We start from the raw sequence: 10,539 nt of genomic DNA, 5'->3' as shown, positions 1-10,539 counted from the left end.
TGAATTGAACAATTATGTGACTACCTGAGCAGACAGAGTTGTTTTTAGGCACTGTCCAGACTCATCTGCAAAGGTGAATCGAGATACATCCATTAATGCATTTGCCAGTAGTATGGTAACCACATCTACAACTACTACAACTATATCTGTCAGCCATACTTTTTTTTTTCAAATTACACCTTCACACAGATATGTGTGGAGTGTGCTTTTGTGTTACTAGCCTTGATCTTCTGTGAGGTCAGGAATGGCCATTGGTGCCATGAGGTCCAACATGTTGGGTGGGGCTACTGGCACAGTCAGCACTGATGTGGAAAATATATCCGCATACCTCCTTCTGGGCCCTGTTGGAGAAAGGAGGACCAGTGCTGCCTTCAGAACCTACAGCTGATGCTGTGACATATTATCGGACATGACAGCTCCAGACTGATCAGCGTCTTGGAGTCTATTTCCAAGGCAATGGTTTTCAGAGACACCTTAATGAGATTTAAAAAAAAAACACAACTCACTATTCAGATGATAGCGGTCAGCAAGGGCTGGGAGTGCCTTTGCTGCTGGAATGGGCACTGGTGCACAGAGGGGTACTGGTGCTGGGATGTGCACTGGTGCTGAAATGTGCTCTGAAGCAGAGATGGGCACTTGTGCTGGGATTGGCACTGGTGCAGAGATGGCCACTGGTGCTGGAATGCGCTCTGAAACAGAGATGGGCACTGGTGCTTGAATGGGCACTGGTGCTGGAATGAGCTCTGAAACAGAGATGGGCACTGGTGCTTGAATGGGCACTGGTGCTGGAATGAGCTCTGGTGCAAAGACAGGCACTGGTGCAGATACGGGCACTGGTGCAGAGACAGGCACTGGTGCTGGAATGTGCCCTGGTGCTGGGATGGGCTCTGAAGCAGAGATGGGCACTTGTGCTGGAGTTGCCTTTGCTGCTGGAATGGACTCTGGTGCAGAGATGGACTGGGGTGCCTCCTCAAAAGGAGCAGGAGAGACAGCCATCACCTCCTATTGAGAGGGGACAGGTGGGGCATATTGAACATTTCTGAATTCGAATGATTTAAAACAGAAATGTATTTTCTTTACTTTTGAATTGAACAATAATGTGATTACCTGAGCAGACAGAGTTGTTTGTATGCACTGCCCAGTCTCATCTGCAAAGGTGAATCGAGATACATCCATTAATACATTTGCCAGTAGTATGGTAACTACATCTACAACTATCTAACTTTGTCAGCCATACTTTTTAAAAGAATTACTTCTTCACACAGACACCGTGGACACTAATTGATGTGTGTGGAGTGTGCTTTTGTGTGACTAGCCTTGAACTTCAATAAGGTCAGGAATGGCCATTGGTGCCATGAGGTCCAACATGTTGGGTGGGGCTACTGGCACAGTCAGCGCTGATGTGGCAAATATATCCACGTACCTCCTTCTGGGCCCTGTTGGAGAAAGGAGGACCAGTGCTGCCTTCATATGTCTGCTATGAATCAGTAAACATTCTAAACATTCCAGAAAAACCTACAGTACAGCTGATTCTGAGATATATTATGGGACATGACAGCTTTAGATTGATCAGCTTCTTGGAGTCTATTTCCAAGGCAATGGTTTTCAGAAACACCTTCATGAGATAAATAAACACACTCACTATTCAGATGATAGCGGTTAGCATGGGCTGGGATTGCCTTTTCTGCTGGGATGGCCACTGGTGCAGTGGTGGCCACTGAGGCAGGGATGGGCACTGGGATGAGTGCTGGGATGGGTGCTGGGAGGGCCACTGGTGCAGTGGTGGCCACTGAGGCAGGGATGGGCACTGGTGCAGGGATGGGTGCTGGGAGGGCCACTGGTGCAGGGATGGGTGCTGGGAGGGCCACTGGTGCAGTGGTGGCCACTGAGGCAGGGATGGCCACTGAGGCAGGGATGGGCACTGGGATGAGTGCTGGGATGGCTGCTGGGATGGCCACTGGTGCAGTGGTGGCCACTGAGGCAGGGATGGGCACTGGTGCAGTGGTGGCCACTGAGACAGGGATGGCCACTGGTGTAGAGATGGGCACTGGTGCTGGGATGGGCACTGGGATGGGTGCTGGGGTGGCCACTGGTGCAGTGGTGGCCACTGAGACAGGGATGGCCACTGGTGTAGAGATGGGCACTGGTGCTGGGATGGGCACTGGGATGGGTGCTGGGGTGGCCACTGGTGCAGTGGTGGCCACTGAGACAGGGATGGCCACTGGTGTAGAGATGGGCACTGGTGCTGGGATGGGCACTGGGATGGGTGCTGGGGTGGCCACTGGTGCAGTGGTGGCCACTGAGGCAGGGATGGGCACTGGTGCAGTGTTGGCCACTGAGGCAGGGATGGGCACTGAGGCAGGGATGGGCACTGGTGCAGGGATGGGTGCTGGTGCAGGGATGGACACTGGTGCTGGGATGGCCACTGGTGCTGGGATGGCCACTGGTGCTGGGATGGGTGCAGGGATGGCCACTGGTGCAGGGATGGGCACTGAGGCAGGGATGGGCACTGAGGCAGGGATGGGCACTGGTGCAGGGATGGGTGCTGGTGCAGGGATGGGTGCTGGTGCTGGGATGGACACTGGTGCTGGGATGGCCAGTGGTGCAGGGATGGGCACTGGTGCTGGGATGGACACTGGTGCTGGGATGGCCACTGGTGCTGGGATGGCCACTGGTGCTGGGATGGGTGCAGGGATGGCCACTGGTGCAGGGATGGGCACTGAGGCAGGGATGGGCACTGAGGCAGGGATGGGCACTGGTGCAGGGATGGGTGCTGGTGCAGGGATGGGTGCTGGTGCTGGTATGGACACTGGTGCAGGGATGGGCACTAAGGCAGGGATGGGTGCTGGTGCTGGGATGGGTGCAGAGATGGGCACTGAGGCAGGGATGGGCACTGGTGCTGGGTTTGTCTTTGCTGCTGGGATGTGCACTGGTGCAGAGATGGGCACTGAAGCCTCATTGTCAGTGAGAAGAGGATCTTCAGCAGCTGCCAGCGTCACCTCCTGTTGACAAGGGGTATGATACAGTACAGTACATGTTGAATTTGTTGGAATGTGAGTTAAAAGAGACCCATAAAGAAACGTACCCTGTAAATGTACCCGTGTGGGGGTGTCTCCCTTCATAGACCCTGCCCCTAAAGGCTTTTTCTGGGCCAAAAGAATACCTAACCCTATACCTAAAGTTTTTTTTTTGTTTGGTTGCAAAAAAAGTCAGTTGAAGAAGAGTAATGACTAGCAAAAGATGGAAAAAGTATGACAAGTAGACTGATAATGAGGTACAGGCCATGCTTGTGTGGTGGTCGAAACTGATGCGGAATGATCACGTCATTTCTGCTCTGGTAAATCACGGGTCTCTTTTTGTAATGAAGACTCGATGGCTGAGAGGGCCAATGTATGTAGCCTGTCATTTTCCTACAGTACTTCCTCAATTTACCACCAATGGAAACAAGGCTTATATGTTTCAGACACAGAAGTACAAGGGCACAGTTGATCCATTTCTAAGGATGGCAATTAAGAAGTCACCTTGAAATCCAGTGGAACATTCATTGCTTCCAGAACAAGAGGAACTCTGTGGGGGGAGAAGGAAAGACATAAATACAAGTGTAAATACAGTGCCCTCCAAAAGTATTGGAACACTTGCTTAAAGGAACACTTCACCTTTCATATTCAATGCAATTCAAACCAGCTAATGCATGCATAACATCACACTCCACCTCTCACCTTTGGTCAGGGTCAATTTCAAATTTTAACGGCACTTTATATAATGTGCCAAGCTGGATCTGAGCAGCCACAAAACAAAAATGGGATGCTTCCATCATGCCCCTAGAGCCTGATGAAAGAAGTGACTCAAGGTTAGTCATTAATGTGTCTGATGCTAGAAGGTAGAATGTGTGTTTAAGAATTTGTATTAAAAAAAAGAAAGGAACAGTTATTGTTCATATTTACTCAAGCTTTCTCCCATCATTGTTGCTGTAGTGATCTGTAGATCTTTTGGACACACCGCAGTCAAAACAGAGGCCAAATGAGTGTACCAGTTTTCACCACAACGCTGGAAGAGGAACCATTTAGCATTGTGTAACAGTCAGAATTATGCTTCTCACACCACACATTCAGAACCAGCACAAATAGAGAATACATACCGTGGCGACATCTGGTATTCTTCCAGACTCTATCTGATATAAAGTCCTCAGGGGATCACCCCCCTCCGTAGAATCAGCAAATCTAAGAGTTGAGAATATGGAATATCATTTACAGGTCTGTATACAGTTTTGAAAAAAAACACTATTCTCCTTTAACCCCCATTGAAACCCCATTTGTTCAGCATGGTCTGACCCCTGCCTCAGCACGGCCTCCTCCATTGCCCTGCTCGTTTTCTCTGTAGCACATGCTCTCCTGGGATGTGTAATTCTGTTCCCTTAAAGGGATATTCCGCCATTTTTGGAAATACGCTCATTTTCCACCTCCCCTCGAGCAAAACAATCGATATTTACCTTGTTCCCGTTCATCCAGCCATTCTGTGAGTCTGGCGATACAACTTTTAGCTTCAGCCTAGCATAGATCACTGAATCGGATTAGACCATTAGCTTCTCGCCTGCTAGCTTGATGTTTAAAAGTGACTAAGAATTCTGATAATTTTCCCATTTAAAACGTGTCTCCTCTCAAGTTAGAAAGTGCAATAAGACCAACTGAAAATGAAACCTGGCGTTTTTCTAGGCTGATTTGACATGGAACTACACTCTCATCTGGCGTAATAATCAAGGCAACTTGCAAACGTACCATAGGCGCAGTGATATCGTACGCAGCATCTGAAAATAGTCCCCATAGACATCAAGCAGTAGTAGTGCCAGTAGCTGCAAGTTGCCTTGATTATTACGCCAGATGAGAGTGTAGTTCCATGTCACATCAGCCTAGAAAAACGGCAGGGTTCATTTTCAGTTGGTCTTATTGCACTTTCTAACTTGAGAGGACACACGTTTTAAATGGGAAAATTACCAGAAATATTAGTCACTTTTAAACATGAAGCTAGCAGGCGAGAAGCTAATGGTCTAATCCGATTCAATGATCTATGCTAGGCTGAAGCTAAAAGTTGTATCGCCAGACTCACAGAATGGCTGGATGAACGGGAACAAGGTAAATATCGATTGTTTTGCTCGAGGGAAGGTGGAAAATGAGCGTATTTCCACAAATGGCGGAATATCCCTTTAATCTAATCATTTACAGTGTAGTTTGGATTTGTGTGGAATTATTTTAATTGTGGAGTCTCATGTAGTGTGTTCAAAGATGCCTACAATTTTAATGTATTATAGAAAGGAAACTGATTAATTTACAGTTGTATGTTGTACAATAACATATACAGATATGCATATAAATTGGCTTATTTTACAACCCATTTTACATTAATTAAACATTACAGAACTAGTTTAAAGGGATATTCCGCCATTTTTGGAAATACGCTCATTTTCCACCTTCCCTCGAGCAAAACAATCGATATTTACCTTGTTCCCGTTCATCCAGCCATTCTGTGAGTCTGGCGATACAACTTTTAGCTTCAGCCTAGCATAGATCATTGAATCGGATTAGACCATTAGCTTCTCGCCTGCTAGCTTCATGTTTAAAAGTGACTAAGATTTCTGGTAATTTTCCCATTTAAAACGTGTCTCCTCTCAAGTTAAAAAGTGCAGTAAGACCAACTGAAAATGAAACCTGGCGTTTTTCTAGGCTGATTTGACATGGAACTACACTCTCATCTGGCGTAATAATCAAGGCAACTTGCAGACTACTGGCACTACTACTGCTTGTTGTCTATGGGGACTATTTTCAGGTGCTGCGTACGATATTACTGCGCCTATGGTACGTTTGCAAGTTGCCTTGATTATTACGCCAGATGAGAGTGTAGTTCCATGTCAAATCAGCCTAGAAAAACGCCAGGTTTCATTTTCAGTTGGTCTCATTGCACTTTCTAACTTGAGAGGAGACACGTTTTAAATGGGAAAATTACCAGAAATCTTAGTCACTTTTAAACATGAAGCTAGCAGGCGAGAAGCTAATGGTCTAATCTGATTCAATGATCTATGCTAGGCTGAAGCTAAAAGTTGTATCGCCAGACTCACAGAATGGCTGGATGAACGGGAACAAGGTAAATATCGATTGTTTTGCTCGAGGGAAGGTGGAAAATGAGCGTATTTCCAAAAATGGCGGAATATCCCTTTAAGAAATGAATTCTTAATTCTGAGGTAACACATTGTGCCCCCCTTAATAATGGTGTCAGGGTTGCAGGGAAAGTGTACATCACAGTTGTGCACATGTGTAGGCCTACATACATGACTTAGAAGTGTAAAACATGTAAACATAAGAATAATGATTATGGAAGTGGTAATGTAGTAATATAATGCCTAACTTTTAGTTAATACATGTTTATACATACAATGACGAGTAAATAATGCTGAAACAAATAGTAGATCATTTGAGGATCATTTTTCTCACCTTGTCCTTTTAGTGGTAGCCCAATGCTTTAATTTGCTGTCCACGTCTACCAAATCAAAGACAGTTATCTCCTCCTCCTGCCTTAGTTTGGCTGTTTCCTTGCAGAGGAGGAGGTCGGCTATATCGTTGCCCATCACATTCTGTAGAAAACGAATGAAATGTATCATTCAGTATATAACAGATGTGTATGTTCATACAACCTAATGCACCTTAGTGTTCATTACACTACATTTCTCTGTTTTAGGTAGAAAAGCATTAAGGACACAAAATGTATTCTTATAGCTTAGCAACCACTATGATTACCCACTCTAGCAACCATCTCAGTTACCATAGAAATACCCTAGCCTAGCAACCACTAGCATTATGATAACCTAGCAACTACTGTACCATAGCAACCAGCATAGTAACCACTTTATAATCAAGTGAAGTTCCTTTTATTAATTTAGCACATTTATATAGCACAGTAACCACTCTAGCAACACCCTAGCAACCATCTTAATTTCTCTAGCAACACCATAGCAACCTCAACATAATGTAAACCTCGCAACCACCATAGTAACCACTATGATTACGCTATCAGCACCCTAGCGAGCATCTCAATAACCCGTGCAACCACTAGCATGATGTCAACCAACCAGCATAACAACCACCGACTGTACTGACGCAACAACCTGACAGCCACCTCAGCTACCCTAGCAACAAACTGGCAAATCAAACCACTACCATAGTGTCAATCTAGCAATCACCATAGCATCCACAATTACTATCCTAACACCCGAGCAACCACAAGAAAATGTGTTATTACAAAATAGTGTAATTTATTACATATTGAAGGGAACATTTGAAGGGAGTATTACATTTTGCCAAGTAATATCCGGTAATAACATGTTTCTGGCCATGGGTGTATGTCATGTTCTCTGAAACTCACCCCATTCATTTGGCAGAGCAGAGCCGTGAGCTGCCAACAGAGGTATGCTGAGCAGTGGTCCTCCACACTGAGGTCACGGAGGCACTCCAAGGACTTCCCTTTCAAGAAGGCCATTACCTCACTTTTAGGAGGGTCATTGCTGTTGTTCAATAACAAAATACAAATTAAACAAACCATTTCTGTCAATGTAAGTTATAATGTACTGATAAATGCTGTCATAGCCTATCTATAACAAAATGTGCAAACGTTAACAAATGTGGTCGTATCTTTTCAAATGATTAGAGTGGATGTCTCTGAATGTGTATTGAGTTTAAATCATGGCGTCATGGTAGTCTATGTCTGACTTACTTGTCCGGAAGTCCCAGAAAGCCTCTGTAATCTTTGGGGTTCACCTATAGTACAGTACAGTACAGTGAGTGATCCTCATTATGTAAGCAGATGCAGCTGCTCCACCAGTAGACCAACAACAACATATACTGTATGTGATGCCAGATATATTAAGAGGCATCCATGTGTCTTCTGACAATGTTTGTGCCCATAGGAGCTTACCTTGTAGTAACGAGGAGATCCACAGTCGCCCTGATGCCACTGGCCTGGACTGCACTGTCCAACAACTGATTTCCAGTTGTCAGGATATGCAGTGACCTGGCAAGCCATGGTCTGAGGACTAATGTTAGCCATTTTGGATAGAAATAAAGGAGGGAACTCAATATTTCCTGTTATAGTTATATTTTATATTAATTTATATTGCCTGTTGAGCGCTGTTTGACACTGTTAAATAGAGTCAGAGGACAAGGTTAGGCCTATAATATTATAGTTAAATAGCCTTGAGTAGGCTAAGATGTTTGAAATGTTCATGAAATTATTTTTCACCATGCTCATTATTTTTCGTTTCCCAATATATAAGTTAATGCAGAACGTGATCTGAAGAAGACTGCTTGGGACAAACAAAATAGCCTGAGCAACTTTTTTTTAAAAAAAAAAACCTCTTCTTTTCTTTTAGACAGTCCTACTGTACTGTAGGCTGTATATAGCCTATATGTTGTAATTTCGTTTAAAGCAACATTTCGACCAAATTAACATTAAATAGCCTAGATATACAAAATATATAGAAATAGATATTACCTGGTGTTACCAGAATTTGTATGGGATAACAAAAGATCGCTGAGGAAAAATAGAAAATGTGTCTGCTTGCTCTTGTCAAACGCTATTATAAACTTTTGCTGCAGTCAGGGTAGTTAAGAACGTGTAAGCATGGTGATTGATTGTGACGTAATTCCAGTGTATGCTGACGTCACAGAGCAGAGAACACAGAAACAAAATGATATCGGTAGGCTACCATTCGAACATTTCGGCCATACGGCCACCGAGGCAGCTGGTTGAAAATAAGATATGGTTATTGCTATTTGGCAGACGCCTTTGTCCAAAGCGACATACCACTAAAAACAATACGATAAACACACAATCATTAATCTAACAGTGAACAATTTCAAAACGTTGGTCAGACTACAGTAATATATCCTAAACAATAAACAATATAAATTCAAGCAAGGCTACATTAGGCTACATTAAGGAGAATAGCAATAAGAAAATAACAATGTCAATTCAATCAATGGCCTAATGAAACAAAAACAATAGGCTAGGCCTACTCTATACACACCAAGAAGCGCTAGACTAAGATATTGAACAGATAAGACCCTGTTAGAAAGTGGAACGAGGATAAAAGTATGATAACAAAAACGGTTGTGTTAACATTACATACTCAATTTGACTATAATTTTAATTTTAACTTTAATTTTAGTAAATACAATTTAGGAAAGACACGTTAAAAATGTAGCTTGTAAGTAATCTGATCATTATGTGAAGTGCAGGTGGAATCACAAACTTCACTGATGCTAAACAAAGAACATTGTTTACATGTTTTGGGAAGTTTTGTGAACAGCACAGGAAATATTTATACTCAGTGCTCTTACCAACACTGAAAGGAAGACCATTTTAGGACAACATACAAGGCTTACGTACTTGTAAGAAATTATGTTTTCAAGATACTACCACTAGGTGGTAGCAGTATTGCATATCATTAAAAGCCATCAATGTCCTCTGGCCTGTGCACTTTAAAACAATTGTGGCATCTCAATCTTATCAAGAAGGTGTAAATAATATGTGTCTGACAGCAGCATTTCCTTTTGTAATAACAACAGCCATGCATGCTCACAGTATCTTGACAAAATAGAATGAGCCTCTCATTACATAACTACAAATATCATCAGACCAACACAAAAGATAAATAATGTAATAGTCCAGTCAGTGTAGTCTAAGTTATTTCTATCTTTGTTGTTTTGGGAACTTTTGTGAACAGCAATTACAGGAAATATTTATACTCAGTGCTCTTACCAACACTGAAAGGAAGACCATTTTAGGACAACATACAGTAAGTAGGCTTACGCACCTGAAAGAAATTATGTTTTCAAGATACTACCACTAGGTGGTAGCAGTATTTCATATCATTAAAAGCCATCAACGTCCTCTGGCCTGTGCACTTTAAAACAATTGTGGCATCTCAATCTTATCAAGAAGGTGTAAAGAATGTGTGTCTGACAGCAGCATTTCCTTTTGTAATAACAACAGCCATGCATGCTCACAGTATCTTGACAATAGAATGAGCCTCTCATTACATAACTACAAATATCATCAGACCAACTCAAAAGATAAATAATGTAATAGTCCAGTGTAGTCTAAGTTATTTCTATCTTTGATTATATTGATTACTTTACAAAGGCCATTTTCTTATTGCATAGCCCAAGGCATGAACTCCCTCAAATGAGCTCCCAGCAGTATCCTTACAGTAGTAAGAAACCTTTGAGCAGGAGGACCCAGCTCAGAAGAGGGGCCTATTTAGCCATGGCTGTCCCGGGAGAGAAGACAATACATGATTTATGTTGGTTTTGAAAATAGAATTTATAAATGCCTCTTTTATTTTTATGCAGGATTTAGTTTGTGTTAATTGATGAAAGCTGACTAGAGCTGCATAAAAAATATCACATCCTTATTTTATTTATCTACTTATTTATTAATTCATTTTTAAAAGTAACTGAGAGGATGCAGCAATTAAAGCATTTGAAATAGTAG

Source organism: Sardina pilchardus, chromosome 10 (genome assembly GCF_963854185.1).
Source record: "Sardina pilchardus chromosome 10, fSarPil1.1, whole genome shotgun sequence".
NCBI classification, from domain to species: domain Eukaryota; kingdom Metazoa; phylum Chordata; class Actinopteri; order Clupeiformes; family Clupeidae; genus Sardina; species Sardina pilchardus.
Note: the sequence above shows the minus strand (reverse complement) of the source record.